The sequence below is a fragment of the Apium graveolens genome, chromosome 8, assembly GCF_009905375.1.
Source record: "Apium graveolens cultivar Ventura chromosome 8, ASM990537v1, whole genome shotgun sequence".
NCBI lineage: Eukaryota > Viridiplantae > Streptophyta > Magnoliopsida > Apiales > Apiaceae > Apium > Apium graveolens.
In genome coordinates this window covers 129,043,679-129,064,477 of record NC_133654.1, presented here as the reverse complement: position 1 = coordinate 129,064,477, position 20,799 = coordinate 129,043,679, and the positions used below count along the sequence as shown (strand labels likewise).

The 20,799-nt window shown below is 38.0% G+C and overlaps 1 non-coding gene across 1 annotated transcript; it reads right to left on the bottom strand.

Moving 5' to 3' along the window:
- Window positions 1-344: 344 nt before the first annotated feature.
- On the bottom strand, window positions 345-451 carry LOC141682360 (small nucleolar RNA R71). The gene has a single exon (XR_012559761.1). It is a non-coding gene; the product is annotated as a small nucleolar RNA R71 (small nucleolar RNA).
- Between the last annotated feature and the right edge of the window lie 20,348 nt (window positions 452-20,799).

The window sequence follows — 20,799 nt, the reverse complement described above, 5'->3', positions numbered from 1 at the left end:
AGCCAAAGGTCGATGATATTTAGTCAAGCATCATCAGACCAATCATTACGGCTAACACTTTTGAGATCAAGTCAAGCACGATTTAGATGATACAGAACTCAGTTTAGTTTGGGGGTTCTCCTATTGAAGACCGCAACATGCACCTCAGGGATTTCATCGAGATCTTTGACACTTTCAAGTTCAAGGATGTGACTGAAGGTGCTATCAAGCTGCGACTATTCCCATTCTCTTTGAGGGATAAAGCAAAGTGTTGGTTACATTCTCTACCACCAAGGTCTATCACCAGATGGGAGGATCTTGCTCAAAATTTTCCCACTAAATTATTCCCTATGGCGAAGACTGCTGCAATCAGGAATGCTCTTACTCAGTTTGCTCAACAAACTGGTGAATCTCTGTGTAAGGCTTGGGATCGATATAAGGAGATGCTAAGGAAGTTCCCACACCATGGCATGACTGATTGGATGATTATAAACTATTTTTACAATGGTTTAGGTGTTGGATTTTAAACGCAGCGGGGGCATGGCAAAACACTTTTAAACATATAAAATCCAAATAAAACCATATAAATTGTGAATAAAAATTCGAGGGATCGAATCTAACCTTTAAAATAATTCGGAGACAACGATCAGAGATCCTTAGCAGTTGCTCCTCAAGTGTGAAGCACTCCACCGGTATCCACCAAGAAAACGATGTTAAGGAGGAGGAAGGAGGTGGAGAGAATTGGGTTTTCCAAACTTTTTGGGTTTTCGGGTAAATTAGGGTCTATAATAGTGTATTTATAGGAAAAATTTTCAGCTGAAATTTTCCCATAAATATTATTATTATTATCCCATTTATTATTCTCATTAATAATTAAAACACCTTTTAATCATTAATCCTTTTTCTAAACACTTTAGAAATAATTCTCTCTCTTGATTTAATTTCCAAAAATTAAATTCTTAATTAATAATATTAAGAATTTTTCTTAATTAATTTATAATCAATTAAATCTCATTTAATCAATTATTAAATTTGCCAATTAATTATTTATTTCATAAATAAATAATTATTAGCCATTATTAATTAATTCCTCCACCATTAAAACATTCTCTTTTTATGGTGTGACCCTGTAGGTTCAATATTAAGCCGGTAGTAGAAATAAATAATAAAACTATTTTATCATTATTTATATAAATTTTCTAATTTATTAAATATGATTAATTAATTAATTAATCACATTTATTCTACATCGTGAGTGATGCTTCTCAACATATCGCGACTATCCGGATAATATAAATTCACTACTTAGAATACCAAGAACCTGTCAGTGAATAGTTACCGTACAATAAACTCCTTCTACCCTACAATGTCCCGATTAAATACAAGGCATGGATCTCGTGTCAAGCCTATCTAATTTAATCACTTGCTTACCATTTACTATGCTTAGTTCTATGCAAATTAGAAACTCCTTTCTAATTTCATTCACTCTGGCCAGAGATTCCTGAACTAGCATAAGTGGATCAGCCTTGAACATTCGCTTCCTTCACTGGAAGGGGTAGATCCTTTATTGATCATACACTATCTTCGTGTACAAATTCCTATACCCAGAAGAGCCCTAATAATTGTCCCTGGAGACTAAGAACTAAACCAAAGCATAGTTCAGTGTACACAAGATGACTATGATGACCTCAAGTCTAAGGATACTTGTACAACTATCACTAAGCGAACAACTGTTGACACATGAGTGAACTCCATCAGTTGTTCAGCTGGGCGAGTCATGTTCAGTGAACTTATTCTATAATAAGCACCCACATACTAGCTATAGTGTCACCACACAAATGTTTATGAGAACATACATCCTTCATAATGAAGCAAGCATAGTATGTACCGATCTTTGCGGATTATTAATTACCAGTTAGTAATCCTATGACCAGGAACTATTTAAGTTTAGAGTTATCATCTTTTTAGGTCTCACTATTATGATCTCATCATAATCCATAAAAAGCTTTACTCTAAACTATGGTATATCTTATTTAAACACTTAAATAGATAAAGCCCGTAATAAAAACAAAACAAGTCTTTTATTAATATCAATGAAATCAAAACAGATTACATAAAAGTTATTCCTAAATCCTCATACATGATTGGACTTAGGACATATTTCTTTCAATCTCCCACTTGTACTAAAGCCAATCACTCTGGTATCTAATACCCATCCTGTCATTATGACGATCAAAGTGACTTTCATAAAGTAGCTTTGTGAGTGGGTCTGCTATGTTGTTATGTGTGTCAATTCTAATTCAATACAATACAAGAAATGTTACCACGCTCCCACTAACCCTTTTGTAGACGCATGGTTCATCTGCGTTTTTGATAAAATCAAACTCTTTGATTGTCTCATCAAAACGAATGTTCCATCTTCGAGAAGCTTGCTTTAAACCACATATGGTTCGCAGTAGCTTACACACTAGGTTTTCTTTTCCCTTGGAAAGAAAACCATCTGGCTATATGCCAGATCACATAGTCATAGTAAGCAGCAATCGCAAGCAAAATCCGAACTGATTTTAACAGGGCAACAGGTAAAAAGTATCATCAAAGTCAATCCATTGCCTTTGTTTGAATCCTTTTGCCACAAGCCTGGCCTTATAGGTCTACACCTGGCCATCTGCTATAATCTATCTTTTGTATACCGTATACATAGATTCCATTCTGGATTTCATGGCTCTATGCCATTTCTCTGAGTCAACACTACTCATAGCCTCATTATAGGTCACAGGGTCGTCATCATCAATGATCGACAACTCATTGTCATTCTCAATGACAAGGCCATAATACCTCTCAGGTTGGCGAGACACTCTCCCTGATCTATGAATGGGCTGTTCCACAAAAGGTTGTTCAGTCAGAACAGGTGTTTCCACTTGATCCGTAGTAGTTTGTGCTTCTTGAACTTCATCAAGTTCAATTTTGCTCCCACTATTTCCTTCAAGGATAAACTCCTTTTCCAAGAAGGTAGCATGTCTGGAGACAAAAACCCGATGATCGGTGCAAAAGTAATACCCTAAAGTCTCTTTAGGATATCCCACAAAACTATATTTTACGGATCGATATTCCAGCTTATCTGGGTCAACTTACTTGACATAAGCTGGACATCCCCAAATCTTAACGTGTTTAAGACTCGGTTTCCTTTCTTTCCATATCTCATACGAAGTTTGAGGAACAGATTTTGGAAGGCACCTTATTCAGTAAATATGCTGAGGTTTCCAATGCATAACCCTATAGGAATACTGGAACTATGTCTAACAAAGTTTGATTTCTCCTTTCAGATACTAATCTGGAGGAGTCCACTGGGAGACTATACCATTTACTTTGAGATAATCTAGAAACACTCCATTAAAGTATTCACCACCTCGATCTGATCGAAGAGTTATAATACTATGTTTGGTTGTTTCTCCACTTCATACTTATATTCTTTGAACTTTTCAAAGGCCTCAGACTTGTGTTTCATCAAACACATATCCGAATCTAGATCTATCATCTATGAAAGTAATGAAGTATGAAAATCCACCCATGGCATGCGTAGACATTGGTCCACATACATCTGTGTGTACCATTCCTAGCAAATTTGCAGCCCTCTCTCCATGTCTACTAAATGGAGACTGCAGTGCCACTATAAAGTGAGATTTTCATCATCCCTTTTCTTTTATTAGTTTGTTCAATCTGAAGTAAATTATGTCACATTTATACAGACCATTATTTAAAGTACCACGTCCATAAAGAATATTATCTCTAAGAATAGAACATTCATTATTCTCAATAATAAATGAAAATCCAGCCAAGTCTAACATGGGAATAATATTCCTCACAATCGAGGGAACAAAATAACAATTATTTCAAACAATAGTCTTGCCCGTAGGCCTATGTAAATGAAATGATTCTACATCTTCAGCAGCAACTCTTGCTCCATTTCCCATCAGTAGAATCACCTCCTCTTCCTCAAGAGTCCTACTTCTCCTTGGTCCCTGCAACAAATTGCAGATATGAGAACCATAGGCGGTATCGAATACCCAAGTAGAAATGACATATTCACTTCTATCATGAACATACCTGAATCAGAAGCGGTAGTCTCACTACCCTTCTTCTTCAATTCTGCAAGGTAAACCTTGCAGTTCCTCTTCCAGTGCCCCACCTTGTTACAGTGAAAGCAAATAACTTTGCTCTCGGGGTCTTCAGCTTTTGGTGGAACCGGCTTTTCTTCACCTACTTTCTTCTTCTTGGAAGAGTTCTTCTTCCTTTTCTTAGGATTGGAACCTTCACCAATTAGAAGAACAGAACTCTTCTTAGGGGGAAAATTCAATTCCGCAGTCTTCAACATGTTGTGGAGTTCAGGCAGGCTGACATCCAACTTATTCATGTGAAAGTTCACAACAAACTGCGAGAACGAACTCGGAAGCGATTGCAAGACCAAGTCTTGGCTCAGCTCCCCATCCATGGCAAAACCAAGTTGTCCAAGACATTCAATCAAATTGATTATCTTAAGTACATGGTCATTCACAAATGATCCCTCAGACATCCTACAACCGAACAACTCCTTCGATATCTCATATCGAGCTGTCCTCCCCGCCACATCATACAACTCTTGTAGATGCATGAGGATAGTGTGAGCATCCATATGCTCATGTTGCTTCTGTAGCTCAATGTTCATGGAAGCTAGCATGATGCATTGAGCAACATTTGCATTATCTATCCACTTACGATACATAACATGTTCATCATTATGTGCATCATTAGCAGGTTCAGTAGGCTTAGGTGAGTCAATCACGTATTCCAGCTTCTCAATCCTGAGAACAATTCTCAAGTTTCGAAGCCAGTCAGCATAATTAGGACCTGTCAATTTGTGAGCATCTGGTATGCTCCTGAGTGATAGTGCAGAAGACATAACGTACAAAGTAAATCTGTAAATGATAAACACAAACAACACTTAGCAAATATTCGATTTCATTTCAAAACACTATATGAATCGGGTCTTTATTCATAAGTGGCTCCCACTAGTTTTCTTAATTTATTCAACCCCCTACGTGAAAAATTAAGCATTCATAATGCTAGTGAGAATAGGGATCCTACATTCCATTACACGACCCCGGCTGTAGCACGAACCGCCATGTAATGTTCAATAGGCAGACAACTCTTGTCAATTACATCTCATGTTATTCCCTAATCAAACTTTAGCCTCTTGAATAATTGAGTCTCGGCTGTAGCACGACAAACTCAATATTCTAAGTCAAGTCTAACCCAACATTCCGTACAGTTGAATCAGTCCCCAAAGGCCCACGGCTGTGGCACGTACCAACCTTTAGATTCTTATTCAATGTACACATCTCTATGTAATAGACAAGTATTTCTTATTTCGAAATCAAAGCCCTCGGCTGTAGCACGAACCGACAATAATTCAAAAATAAGAACTACTTTCTGTCATGTTGGAAGGCTATGACCGACACAAGCCCGTTGTATCATTGGCCAATTACTACTTGATATTATTTAATTTTAGAGGGATTATATTACATTACAATCATAATCATATTATAAAGAGATTCTTCCTTTTAAATTAAATATTTCAAATCAATAATCAATAATCAGATGATTCCCAGATCGGGTGGAGCATTGTCAAGAGGCGTCACTTAATAACCCTTTCTTACAGATAGAAATCTGTTGTTGACAGAATCATCCTTTCTCTCATATCGAAAATTCATATTCAATTACGTGTTTCACAAACACAAGAATCTCATGATTGTATTCATAATATTGTTATTAAGGTTATGAAACTATTTCACTATACTAGGTTGTCTAACAAACGCCTTATGTTCATTTAAGTTCACCTAAATCTATCATCGCATGATAAACTAAGCATATATCACATATATAAACATGAATAAACATCAAGGTAGGCATGTTACATCATCTAGCACATTGGTCTAAGCAATATACATCTCTATGTATCACATGAAGCATTCAAAAGCAACTAAAACAGTCAAAAACAGCTTTAAAACACTTCATGGAAATATAAACAGTTCAAAACTTTTATATAAACTAAAATTGATCACTCCATTAGATCCGTCTCGGAAAAACGAATCCAACGGTATATTGCACGCCCAAAACAGAGTTACGAAACTCCCAGAAAATCAAATTTAAAATCAACAGACGGGCTGTAACGCATTACAGGAACGCGTTACAGGACCTGTAACGCATTCCGGTGATGCGTTACACCCCTTTTAAGGCATTAAAGGGTGTAACGCATTCCAAGAATGCGCAACAGCCCTTACCTCGCGCGTGCGCCACACGCGCCCGACAGCAGCCGCCGCGCCTCTGACTTCTCTGTCTCTTTCCTGCTGTTCTTTCCGTGCCTCTCTTCTCTGTTTTCTTTCTTTTTCTCCGTGCAGTCAGACATCACAGACAAACAGCAGTACAAACCACAGATGTATATATATACTTACAAATAATATATATATATGATTTATTTAATTACGAATTTAATTGCAACAACTTCAAAAATTCATAATAAATAATCTATACATCATAAAATTATGAAAAAAATACCCAGACGATCTACCACACTTGTAGAACCCAGATCAATATTCAAAATTATTCTGAGAAACGATTTCTCATCAGACAAAATTAATCCATAATATAACTTGTAAAAATCATAATTAATTCATACAAGCACATAAAATTCTGAAATTTTTACCACAGATCTATATGCATACAACCTATGCTCTGATACCATTGTTGGATTTTAAACGCAGCGGGGGCATGGCAAAACACTTTTAAACATATAAAATCCAAATAAAAGCATATAAATCGTGAATAAAAATTCGAGGGATCGAATCTAACCTTTAAAATAATTCGGAGACAACGATCAGAGATCCTTAGCAGTTGCTCCTCAAGTGTGAAGCACTCCACCAGTATCCACCAAGAAAACGATGTTAAGGAGGAGGAAGGAGGTAGAGAGAATTGGGTTTTCCAAACTTTTTGGGTTTTCGGGTTTCAAGGTTGGAATAAAATTAGGGTCTATAATAGTGTATTTATAGGCAAAATTTTCAGCTGAAATTTTCCCATAAATATTATTATTATTATCCCATTTATTATTCTCATTAATAATTAAAACACCTTTTAATCATTAATCCTTTTTCTAAACACTTTAGAAATAATTCTCTCTCTTGATTTAATTTCCAAAAATTAAATTCTTAATTAATAATATTAAGAACTTTTCTTAATTAATTTATAATCAATTAAATCTCATTTAATCAATTATTAAATTTGCCAATTAATTATTTATTTCATAAATAAATAATTATTAGCCATTATTAATTAATTCCTCCACCATTAAATCATTCTCTTTTTATGGTGTGACCCTGTAGGTTCAATATTAAGCCGGTAGTAGAAATAAATAATAATAAAACAATTTTATCATTATTTATATAAATTCTCTAATTTATTAAATATGATTAATTAATTAATCACATTTATTCTACATCGTGAGTGATGCTTCTCAACATATCGCGACTATCCGGATAATATGAATTCACTACTTAGAATACCAAGAACCTGTCAGTGAATAGTTACTGTACAATAAACTGCTTCTACCCTACAATGTCCCGATTAAATACAAGGCATGGATCTCGTGTCAAGCCTATCTAATTTAATCACTTGCTTACCATTTACTATGCTTAGTTCTATGCAAATTAGAAACTCCTTTCTAATTTCATTCACTCTGGCCAGAGATTCCTGAACTAGCATAAGTGGATCAGCCTTGAACATTCGCTTCCTTCACTGGAAGGGGTAGATCCTTTATTGATCATACACTATCTTCGTGTACAAATTCCTATACCCAGAAGAGCCCTAATAATTGTCCCTGGAGACTAAGAACTAAACTAAAGCATAGTTCAGTGTACACAAGATGACTATGATGACCTCAAGTCTAAGGATACTTGTACAACTATCACTAAGCGAACAACTGCTGACACGTGAGTGAACTCCATCAGTTGTTCAGCTGGGCGAGTCATGTTCAGTGAACTTATTCTATAATAAGCACCTACATACTAGCTATAGTGTCACCACACAAATGTCTATGAGAACAGACATCCTTCATAATGAAGCAAGCATAGTATGTACCGATCTTTGCGGATTATTAATTACCAGTTAGTAATCCTATGACCATGAACTATTTAAGTTTAGAGTTATCATCTTTTTAGGTCTCACTATTATGATCTCATCATAATCCATAAAAAGCTTTACTCTAAACTATGGTATATCTTATTTAAACACTTAAATAGATAAAGCCCGTAATAAAAACAAAATAAGTCTTTTATTAATATCAATGAAATCAAAATAGATTATATAAAAGTTATTCCTAAATCCTCATACATGATTGGACTTAGGACATACTCCTTTCATTAGGTGCACAATCTAGACATATGCTCGATGCAGCATCTGGTGGAGCCTTATGGGCTAAAAGCTACAATAAAGTTTATGAGTTGATTGAGCTAATGGCAGCCAATGAATACCAGAATCTTACGCAAAGAATGTTGCAAAGAAAGGTAGCAGGAATTCTGGAAGTGGATACAACTACTGCTATAGATGCTCAACTTCAAGCTTTGACGATGAAAGTGGACTCTCTGGCCAATTATGGAGTTAATCAAATCACTAGTGTTTGTGTGCTGGGGCACATGAAACTGAGCAGTGTGCTATTTCTAGCGAATCCGCTCAATTTGTGAGCAACTTTCAGAGATCACAACAACAAGCTCCTGCCACTTATCATCCGAATAACCGCAATCATCCTAACTTCAGCTGGAGCAATAATCAGAATACGGTGTAATAATCTTATCAGCCATACACAACAAAGCAGTATAACCCTCCTGGTTTTCAACAACCGCAATATGCCCCGAGGCAATAACTTCAACTTCAGCAGTTACCTCAAGCTAATGAAAAATCTGAATTGAAGGAGTGGAGGCTCATGTGCAAGAGCCAAACTGTTTCTATCATGACCTTGGAGAATCAGATTGGGCAAATTGCTAATACATTACTGAATCGTCAACCTGGCACGCTTCTGAGCGATACTAAAGTGCCAGGAAAGAAGGAAGCTAAGGAGCATGTTAAAGCAATCATATTGAGGTCTAGTAAGGTTGTGAATCCTGAAAAAGCTAAGACTCCAGATTCTGAAGTGGAGGCTGAAGATGAAGAAGTGCAGAAGGAAGCCGAAGTGGAACCAAGGAAGACTACTGTTGAGCACACTCCTCCTGAGGGTAATACAGGGGAGAAACAGATCTATCCACCACCTACTTTTCCTAAAAGGCTGCAGAAGAAGAAGCTGGATAAACAGTTTGCGAAGTTTCTGGAGGTGTTCAAGAAACTTCACATCAACATACCTTTTGCTGAAGCTCTTGAACAAATGCCTAGTTACATGAAGTTCATGAAAGGTATTCTCTCTAGGAAGGTGAAGCTTGATGACTTAGAGACCGTTGCTCTCACGGAGGAATGCAGTGTGGTGCTGCAATAGAAATTGCCTCTGAAGCTTAAAGATCCTGGAAGCTTCACTATTCCTTGCACCATTGGACTTGCCTGATCCAAAGCCTACATGCATGACTTTGCAGTTGGCCAATCGTTCTATTACATATCCGCGAGGTATTGTGGTATTGTGGAGGATGTCTTGTTCAAGGTGGATAAACTCATCTTCCCTGCTGATTTTGTAATTCTTGATTTTGAGGAGGATAAGAAAATTCCCGTAATCTTGGGAAGACCTTTCTTGGCTACTGGTTGAACCTTGATATATGTGCATAAAGGTGAGCTTACCATGCGAGTAATGGATCAGGATGTAACATGTAATGTGTTCGATTCCATAAAATTCCCTACCGAAAATGAGGAGTGTTTTAAGGTGGAGATGGTCGATGTTGTGGTTAATTCTGAACTCGATCGACCGCTAAGGTCCGACACCTTAGAGAAAGCCTTATTGGGGAATTCCGATAGTGAAGATGGCGAAAGTGATGAGCACTTGCAATATTTGAATGCTTCTCCCTGGAAGCAAAAGATGGATATGCCTTTTGAATCTCTTGGATTGGAGGAGCTGAAAAGTTCTCCAAAGCACCTCAAGCCATCTATTGAGGAAGCTCCTACTCTTGAGCTTAAGCCTTTACCTGAACATTTGAGGTATGCATTTTTAGGTGATGCATCTATGTTGCCTGTTATTATTGCATCTGACCTTTCAGGTACCGATGAACAGAAGCTTTTGAGAATTCTTAGAGAGTTTAAATTGGCAATTGGTTGGACTATAGCAGATATCAAGGAAATCAGCCCTTCATATTGTATGCATAAAATTCTGCTAGAGGAAGGAAACAAGCCTACTGTTGAGCAACAGCGAAGGCTAAATCTGATCATAAAAGAGGTTATGAAGAAGGAAATCCTCAAGTGGCTAGATGCAGGGATCATCTATCCTATTTCTGACCGTTCATAGGTGAACCCAGTTCAGTGTGTGCCAAAGAAAGGTGGAATCACTGTGGTAGCAAATGAGAAGAACGAGCTTATTCCTATACGAACAGTCACGGGGTGGAGAGTTTGCATGCATTATAGGAAGCTGAACAAATCTACAAGGAAGATCAAGATTTGTATCAGATTTGCATGCATGATTACTATTGTCTTCTAGATGGTATTTGGGATATAATCAGATTTGTATCGCTCTAGAAGATCAAGAGAAAACTACATTCACATGTCCCTTCGGTACTTTTGCTTTCCGAAGAGTTTCTTTTGGGCTATGTGGAGCGCCAACCACTTTTCAGAGATGTATGATGGCTATCTTCTCAGATATGATTGGAAATAATGTAGAAGTGTTCATGGACGATTTCTCCGTCTTTGGAACTTCTTATGACGAATGCTTTTACAATCTTGGGTTAGTGTTGAAAAAGTGCGCTGAGACCAATTTGAAACTCAATTGAGAGAAATATCATTTTATGGTACGCCAAGGCATCATTCTTGGTCACAAGGTTTATAGCAAAGGTCTAGAGGTGGACAAAGCCAAGGTGGGGGTGATCGAAAATCTCCCTCCATCAATATCTGTTAAGGGAATTCGCAGTTTTCTTGGTCATGCGGGTTTCTATAGGCGATTCATCAAGGACTTCTCGAAGATTTCGAAGTCGTTGTATAATTTGCTGGAGAAAGATGTTCCTTTCAAGTTTGATAATGAGTGCCTTGCTGCTTTTGAAATATTGAAGAAGAGTTTGATTACGGCACCTGTCATAACTGTACCTGATTGGTCTGAACCATTTGAAATGATGTGCGTTGCAAGTGACTATATAGTTGGAGCAGTTCTTGGGCAATGCAAGACAACATATTACATGTAGTCTACTATGCTAGTAAGACTCTTAATGGTGCTCAACTGAATTACACCACTACTGTGAAAGAACTTTTGGCTATCGTCTATGGTTTTGAGAAATTTCGATCTTATCTACTTGGGACGAAGGTGACAGTTTTCACTAATCACGCTATAATTTGATATCCCGTCTCGAAGAAGGACTTGAAGCCTAGGTTGATTCGATGGATTCTTTTACTTCAGGAGTTTGAATTAGAGATCAAGGACAGAAAAGGGACTGAAAATCAAGTCGCCGATCATCTCTCGCGTTTAGAGGATCCAATTGCTACTTCCCAAGATAAGTATTTGATTAATGAATCTTTTCCCGACGAGCAGTTATTTGGAGTGCAAGCAGAAGAACCGTGGTTTGCCGATATAGTGAACTACCTTGTGAGTAACGTTATGCCTTCAGAGTTGACTTCCCCTTAAAGGAAGAAGTTTCTACATGAAGTGAAGTGGTATATGTGGGATGAGCCATTTCTTTTTCGTCAAGGAGCTGACCAAATTATCAGGAGATGTATTCCTAACAGCGAAACAGAGGGGGGGAGGATCTTGCGCGATTGCCACTTAACGGCTTATGGAGGACATTATGGTGGAGAAAAGACAGCATCTCGTATTCTTCAAGCAGGTTTCTTTTGGCCAACTTTGTTTAAAGATGCTCATCAGGTTATTTTGAAATGTGATCGATGTCAACGTATGGGTAATATGTCTAAGAGGGATGAGATGCCTCTTAATGTGCTTCTCGAGGTTGAAGTCTTTGATGTTTGGGGAATTAACTTCATGGGGCCATTTGTCTCATCTTGTAACAATCAATATATCTTGTTGGCGGTTGATTATGTGTTAAAATGGGTTGAAGTTAAGGCGTTGCCAACGAACGATGCAAAGGTAGTGCTTAATTTTCTTTACAAGCAGATATTCACAAGATTTGGAACTCCAAGAGTCATAATCAGTGATAAGGAGTCGCATTTTTGTGATTGCAAGTTCACTGCTATGATGCAAAGGTATAATATGAATCATCGCATTGCTACGGCTTATCATCCTCAAACGAATGGTCAAGCCGAGGTATCTTACAGAGAGATCAAGCGCATTTTAAAGAAAGTTGAGTGTCCATCGAGAAAAAATTGGTCTTTGAAGCTTGATGAAGCTGTTTGGGCGTATCAAACAGCGTACAAGACTCCACTAGGGATGTCACCATATCAGTTGGTTTATGGTAAGGGGTGTCATTTACCGGTGGAGCTAGAACATAAAGTATATTGGGCTTTGAAGAAATTGAATCTGGATTTGGATGCAACTGGGAAGAAGAGGATGCTTCAATTGAATGAGCTCGACGAGTTTCGAATTCAAGCTTATGAGAACAACAAAATGTATAAGAAGAAAGTCAAGAGGTGGCACGATCGGGGTCTAGTGCTCAAATCATTTGTGCCGGGGCAACAAGTTCTTTTGTTCAACTCTCGTCTCCGTCTTTAACCTGGAAAGTTGAAGTCAAGATGGCCAGGGCCGTTTGTTGTCAAAATTATGTTTCCACATGGAGCAGTGAAGATTTTTGAGAATGATCCGGGCCAAGCTTTCAAGGTAAATGGTCAGAGGTTGAAGAATTACTATGGTGACACGGCAAACCGCGAGGTGGTTAGTGCAGTTTTATTGTCCGTTTGATCTCGAGTTTCTACGTCAAACTAACGACGTAAAGCAAGCGCTTATTGGGAGGCAACCCAAGTTTGTTGTACATTAGTGGGTAGAGAAAGTAAGAAGAAAAGAGTAAAACACAAAAAAAAAAAATCAGAAAACAGAAATTTTCAGGGCCAATTTCAGAAGCTTAGCGCGGTCGCGCACCCACGCTGATCTAGCGCGCGGCCGCGCCGGAATTACAGAAACCAGGCACGCCCGCGCTTATCTAGCGCGTGGCCGCGCAAATTTGGCAGAAGTTGGGGGCGCCCGCGCTGTTCTAGCACGGCCGCGCTGGGGTCCCGATTCAGAAAAAAAAATAAAAGGCAGTTTATGAAGAGAAAATTGGGGGTTTTAATATAAAATCAATTCCTACCCGAATTTTACTCTCCAACATCCCAAATTTCCTTCTCTAAATCAAACCCATTATTCCCATAATTAAATCCCACTTTTATTCCATATATAATTCTCTTTTCACCACCTATAAATACATACAATTATACACAAACTTCTCCACCACTTCATAAATTCTCAAACACAAATTATCTCTCAAACACACAACTCTTATTCTCTCTACTCAATTCCAATGGCACCCAAGAGACAAAGAACGCAAGTAAGCAGCAACACCACCAATTCTTCGAGTGCGGGTGGTATGAGGCCGATGTTTTCTACTCCCGAGGCTAAAGCAGAGTATATGAGGCTTCTCTCGAAGCCTATTATCAAGGAGAGAGGTTTTCTGCCATCGGGAAAGGATGGTAAGTTGTTAGAGATTATTCTGGAGATGGGCTGGGTTCCTTTTTGTTCGAGAGTTATATGCGAATGCAAAGGTGGAGAAGAATGGCTTCACGGTGGTGAGGGGGAGGACTGTGGAGTACAGTGCTGATGCGATTAGGAGGGTGATTGAGCAGCCCACGAGGAGGCCCGGGCAGGATACTTGGAACGATAAGACTCCAGAGGACTTTGATCTGGATCTTATTGTTGCTACACTATGCATGCCTGATACACACTAGAAGTTTAAGAGGGGCACTACTAAGTATTCTACATTCCCTGCTTCTAGCATGAACAGGTTTTCCCGTGCATGGAACGCGTTTATTTGTGCTAACATCATGATATCTTCTCATGTGCATGAGATTACTGTGGAGCGAGCGCGCTTATTGTGGGGTATTCTGAAGGGTGATTATGTGGACATTGGTAGGATTATTCACCATGGTATTCTGAGATTTTTGAGAGGGAGCACTACGAGTTCTATACCCTATATGTCCATAGTGATTAAGTTGTGTGCGACAGTTCGTGTCCGTTGGGCCGCACATGAGCAGCTTCAACTCCCTAGTTCTGCTATTGATAGTTTGATTATATTGAATATGGTGGAGTGGTACGGTGGTAAGCCCGACCCTAAGGGGGTTGGTTATTCATTCGATATGCTTTCAGGCAAGCGACCGGCTGATCAGTTGTATGCTATTGGTTCAAAGTTTGCCCGAACGGAGGGTTGGAGAGCTCAGTTGGGTGAGGAGATAGAGTTGTCCCAGTCACAGGGACCACCAAAGCAGGGTAGTGTGCAGTATAGGCGTCTAACGTGGAGGATGGATGTGATGCATGACATCCATAACAGGTTTGTATGTGATCTCACCCAGGCATTGGGAACAGCTTTCAGAGCCACATGTGTTGACATCCAGTGGCCAGTATTTGGTGAGGACTCCGTGTATCCACCTTCGGACACGCCTGACACTCCACCCGTTGAGGGTGAGGATCCTGATTCTGAGTAGGTATGCCTGATTTCTTACTATTACCTTCACTGAGGACAATGAATATTTTAAGTTTGGGGGTAGTAGTTGAAGGAATATGTTTTGTGTGAGTCGCATATAGTTGCATATTCATGATAGTTTAGTTCATATAGTTGCATTTTTTCCATGTAGTTTTTTTTAATTTTTGGTAGTTTTTATAGTTTGTTCATATAATTCATGCATTTGCATTATAACATGATCTCGTAGATGATTTTTTCGATTGACTTGTGAAATTGATGCTAGTGTACTGATATCGTATTTTGTAATATTGAGTCGTATTGAGTTGATTTGCATGCTAGAGACACTTGTATTTCACTAAGTCTTATAGGTTGCTTGAATGCTAGATTATGATCATGGTTTGTTTGTTTATCGAGGTTTAATCGCTTGTTTATATTTAAAATTTAGGATATTCTCTTAATGATAAAATAACATGGATTTTTAGAAATTGGAGTAAAAATTGGATTTCATTTCTAGTTGTTGTGGCTATGTGTCAAATGGCTAGTAGCCGGCTCATATTTAACAAGATGGAGCGAAACACACTCGTTCAGAAATGATGAAAAAAGAAAACAAAAAAAAGAAAAAAAACAGAAAAAAAGAGAAGAAAAAGTAGAAAAAATAAGTGTTATGTCTAATTGATCACGAGTGGGCTCTTTAGTACTCGAGTTATTAAATTCTTAGGGGACTTTGTGCCTAGTGACCTAAGGCTTTTATAGTCTGGGATCCGCTAACCTAACGCTCGCTACATAGGTACTATTGTATAAGTCTTTTGTGGACCTCACTCATTGCACGATTAAATAAGCATATTTGTGTTGTTTTGTTTGAATAAAAGCATGAATCCATATAAAAATCCAATATAAGAATGAAGTGTTATAAGTTATTTTGAGTCTAGATTTTTATTTTATTTATAACCTTGCGATTGCCTTGATGAGTAGTAAGTCATGATTATTGATCTAGTTGCGATAGTATATCTGTAAGCATTTGCACACACGCACGTCTCTAGTTTATAAGTTAATTTGTATGGTTTGATTGATCTTTATGCGAGTACCTGCATTTGTTGAGATGTTGCTTGTTGATTGGTTTAGTTATTCTATGGGGATCGTTGCATTCATTTAGTTGCATTCATTTAGTTACATTCATGCATTTTTGTTTCTTGTTCTTTGAGTCTGTTTATGCTTGAGGACAAGCATCGATTCAAGTTTAGGGGTATGTTGAGTGGCATTTATGACACTTTATAATGCTCTATTAAGCTTTAAATTGATGCATTTGTACCCAAGTTGTTGGTATTTTAATGTGTTTTCTAGTGTTTTTGCATTTCAGGCATTAATCCAGGAATCAGGTGAATTAGCATTGTTTTGGTGCTAATATGGTGTTAGGATGGTGTCTAAGGAATAAAGCTCGGGAAGCCAACTTAATTGCAGCAAGAATTAAAGAAAAGAAGAAGTTTTTCCAGAAGCACGGCGCGCTGGTCTAGCGCGCGGCCGCGCCCAAACAACATAAAGTCAGCGCGCCCGTGCTGATGAAGCGCGTGGCCGCGCCGGGTCGGGATGCAGAAATCCTGATTCTACTCAAATTCTAATTGGAGGACTTCTACTTGCATGGGGATGCTATATATACTTAAATAAAGGACGTTTTCCAGAGAGGGACGTACCAGATTACAAGGAGGAGGTGTAAGAAGACCGTTTAAGCATGAATCAACGAAGACGAAGAAGATCTTGTTTTAACTTGTGAATCTTTGTTCTAAGTTGTAACTTGGATGCTAGTTTTCTTATTCGTGAACCTTACTCTTGTTTCGTACTTGGTTTTATTATTTATTCAGTATAAAGACTACATTTAATATACCATGCTTTCATCAGAACCCACGTTGATGATGAGTCTGATTATGGGTTAATCGTTATTGTGGCGTTCTAGCGGATTTATTTAAGGATTTCTTTAGTTAAATTGTTTCGATACCTTAGTGTGTGGTGATTGTATGTTAACCTGGTATTAGTTGTGCTTATTCGTCTTATGAGTGTCGCGAACTTATAAGATAACGTGTTAATCTTTAATGAAGTGACAGTGAATTTAAGGATTTAGAACTTGTCATGCTAGCATAGGTTCATGTGTTATTGTTATGCATGATTCGTAGGTAATTTTAACCATCTTAATTGCCCTGTGTAATCATGATAGATAACTTGTGCATTAAGCCATTATGTTGTCAAATTCTATAGACATATAGGGTCTCAATATAATTGGTATTTATTCAGCTTCTATCTCTTTTGTGGATGTCTGGTAGTATGTTATTCGTGCAACAAAAGTTTGCGTTTAGCAGTTTCATGTTATCTGATTAGTATCATCACCATTGCATGCTAAGGTTAAGATTAATAAGGCTATTGCATGAAGTATTTAATGAAGTTAGAATCTCATGTTTGTCTCATATAATATATAAATCTCTTTACTCTCTTAGTTATAATTGTTAGTTTAATCGTAGTTATAATCAAAACCCCAAACTGTTATCGTCTTAGCATTGGATAATAACCACATCATCGGTGTATAAGTGAATAAATCACATAGTGAACCAAATCAGTCTCTGTGGGAACGAACTAGAAATAATTCTATATTACTTGCGATCGCGTATACTTGCGTGAATATTAGCGCGTGTTTAGCCCTAACAATCGTCGGGTCACCGACTAGTTTTAGTCGAGACTTCTAGGAAACGAGTATTCACACATATCGGTGCTATCAGCTTTGTATTAGTTTTTTTGTCTTTGAGACTTAGAAGAAAAAGCTTCTCATGATATTTTCTATTTCCTCGGCAACGCCCTTCATGCTTCCCTCCCTCGGGATGTAGCACTTATTAAAGTGAGTCATAACTTCACAAGTTTCTCATATTTTATTGTTGTGCCATGCTTTATTTTGAATTCCCCATTTACTTCAAAAAATCATCAAATATTGAGTCTTCGCAAACTTTTGAAGTTCTTGACTCTCGGGGTTTTAGATGAGGCAATTCTGGCCACCAAGGCCTCATACTTGTCTTCGTTCGTCATTTGAGAAATCCATTATCAAGGCAAATTCTATCGTAGATCCATCATGATCTTGCACTACTCATTTTTGTTTTTGATGATCCATCAAAATAGAGAACCAGATAGTACTTCAGGATGATCTCTTTATCTTGTCCTACATGTTTCCTTACCCTCATAGGGTATCTCATCCTGCCCCCGACTTCTTGGTTGTCAATGAGACATTCAACCATGAAGTCGGTCAAATATTGAACCTTAAATATGGTACATATTTATATTAAATTCGTCAGGCGCGGTTTTCCGCTTAAACAACCTTCCACCAGCCTCAGGGTTGTGCATTGTGCCTCTCGGGGCTAGTTTTGCACATTTGGAAATATAGTTTAACTTCCTCATGCCGCGGGCATGGCTAACACGAACTTCTCAATACTAAAGTTTCACTCAAAATTTCACTGTCCTAGCATGTGGGTTGCTGAACCTCCATGTCTTTTCTCACAAGGGCAAGTCTCAGTTACACAATTGAGTTTTCCATGTATAAAGTTAGTACTTCTTCTGGTGTTCCGGTTTTCTGTTTCTTCAATTTCTCAAAGATTACATGGCTTTCATCAATCCATAAAGGGTCCTTTACTTTCTTCAATATCGTGAAGAAGGGCAAACACTTGTCACTGGGTTCGGAGATGAACCTCTCCTAAATCGCACTCTTTAGTTTCTCTATGTTCTTAATGAAAGATGAGGGTTCCATAACCAGGAATCTTATCAACATTGGCCTTAATTCCCCACTCAGAAATGTGGCCCAAAAATTTACAGATCCTACCTCGAAGACACACCTTGTAGGATTTAACATTATCTTGTGGTGCATCAACACTTCAAATACCTCTCAGAGGTGTTTCATCTATTCTGCCTTGTCTAGGATCTTATTTTTATTATACCATAAACTCTCATGGTATTTCAATAGAGATGCTCAAAAAATTTTATATTCTAACCTTTGGTATGTGATATCTGGTTTCTCAAAATAAAAGCAGTAAAAAGATACATAATATTACAAAGTTAATAAGGAGTGGTACCTTAGAAATGCCGTCCTTATAATTAGCTTACTGTTTTATGGTTTCTCGCCTTCCAAAGGCAAGAATTCCTCTTCGTTTTCCTCACTGTACTCCAGTTACAAGTGGATAAGAATCATATATGTTGTTGAATTTCCTCATTGTTCATCAAACTTTTGGAATTCCATCTCTTCTTTTGGGAGGACCTGTCCCCCCCACTCAATCGGGCCTTTAATCGTGGCAACATATCATAAAAGGCAAGTTAGAAATTAGCGAGTCCCATTTTCCAAGAATCTTTCAGAGTTTTATATCATAGTGTGATGATCATCGGGTCTTCATAGGGGAATTTCAACCCTTTCAAATCAGAATCATCAAAATTATTGGAAATTTCCATTATCGCTCCTTATGGTGTACTACCTTTCGGGCGCAAGCTTTTATTGAGTTTCTTAAAGTCCCAACGATTATTAGTCTTCAAAAGATCATATTGACAATTGGCCCTCGGGGCTGCTTATTTTCCTGGAGTATCTTGATCTCCCCTCTTATTCTTTATAATCTTTCTTTCTATTATTTCTCCACCATTTTGGTGAACCTCTTCAGTATCCCTCCTCGGATTTATAACTCAATTGTATTCCTTAGCTAACCGCAATCGTCGATGTCCTCTATGTGAAATCTTGGACATAAATTTGTGTTCCTCTTTTCAGGGTTGGTGCATAGTGGCATCGGCCATCAACAGTCTTTATCTTTTTTAATTTTAATCAATATGCGGCTTCTTGGAGCATTAAAACATGCACACTTGGTTAATTTCGGTTCTCTATTATTCTTTCTTGAGGGAGAATTAGGGTCTCCATCGGGGATACTTATTCTTATTATCACACTCTTGATCCTCCTTTGGCTTCTAGTTGTAATCTTATTTGCCTCATATTATGGGTCAAATTCTTCTTCATGTTGTTTATTTTTATATTGACATACTTCCCTGCCCACTATTGTAACTTGTGTATGCTTTTATGATTAGTTTTGGCCAATGATAACTTAAAGTTAACATCCCAAGCTCCTTGTTGGACTATCAATGACTACCTATCATTCAAGTATATGGTGATCAAGGATTTTCTTTGAATCGATCTAGGTCATATAAGGATTCTTTTTATCCTCGTTTCATGTTCTTGGGGGATGCAAAATAGCTCATACAGTTTTGCACCATTATCGAGTCATGCCCCCGGGGATTTAAGAAAACGTCATGCACTTTATAAAATCGTTCATCGGCTGTTGTACTAGAGATTTTGAAAACTTTCTTACGTGGTTATCCAGATTACTGAATCCATCATACGCTCAGATTGGGGTACCTTTAACTTCCTTAAAATATAGGTATTCGTAGTTTCTCTCATGGAGAGATACGTGGGATTATTTAGACCTTCAAAGGGCATCAAATCTTTGGGATCAGTCCTTGGAACTTCCGTCTTCTCTGTTCATGGAAGGTCGTCCGAACCAACTATATTGGGGGTAATCGACCCTCGGGGCCCAGGCTTTCCAAATTTTGTAAGTAGTCGAGTTTATTGTTCCCTTTTCAGGTTTCTTTTCCTCAATTAAATCACCAGTTTGATGAGACGAAAAAGCTGATCTTCATCATCCTAAGCTTTCAGTCCTTGAGGCCCTCGAGGCTTGGGACATCTTTCTTCGGTCGGTCACTTCCTGGACGTCGCCTTCTTGGAGTGGTATCCTTCTCATTTAATATTTCATCGTCTATAAGGGGGTGCATATCCTTTGCACGGTTGATGTTGAATTCTGCTTCCTTGGTTATAATATTTGAATTCATATCCCGGATCGTCCATGGTTCGGGAAAGGAGAACATTGGTAGAGCTAAGGTCTCAATTACCATTTGAAATTGGGGATTCGACCCTTAAACTTGAGGATTCTATCTTTCGAAATTGGGGATCTTAAATAGTCCCTTCGGATTA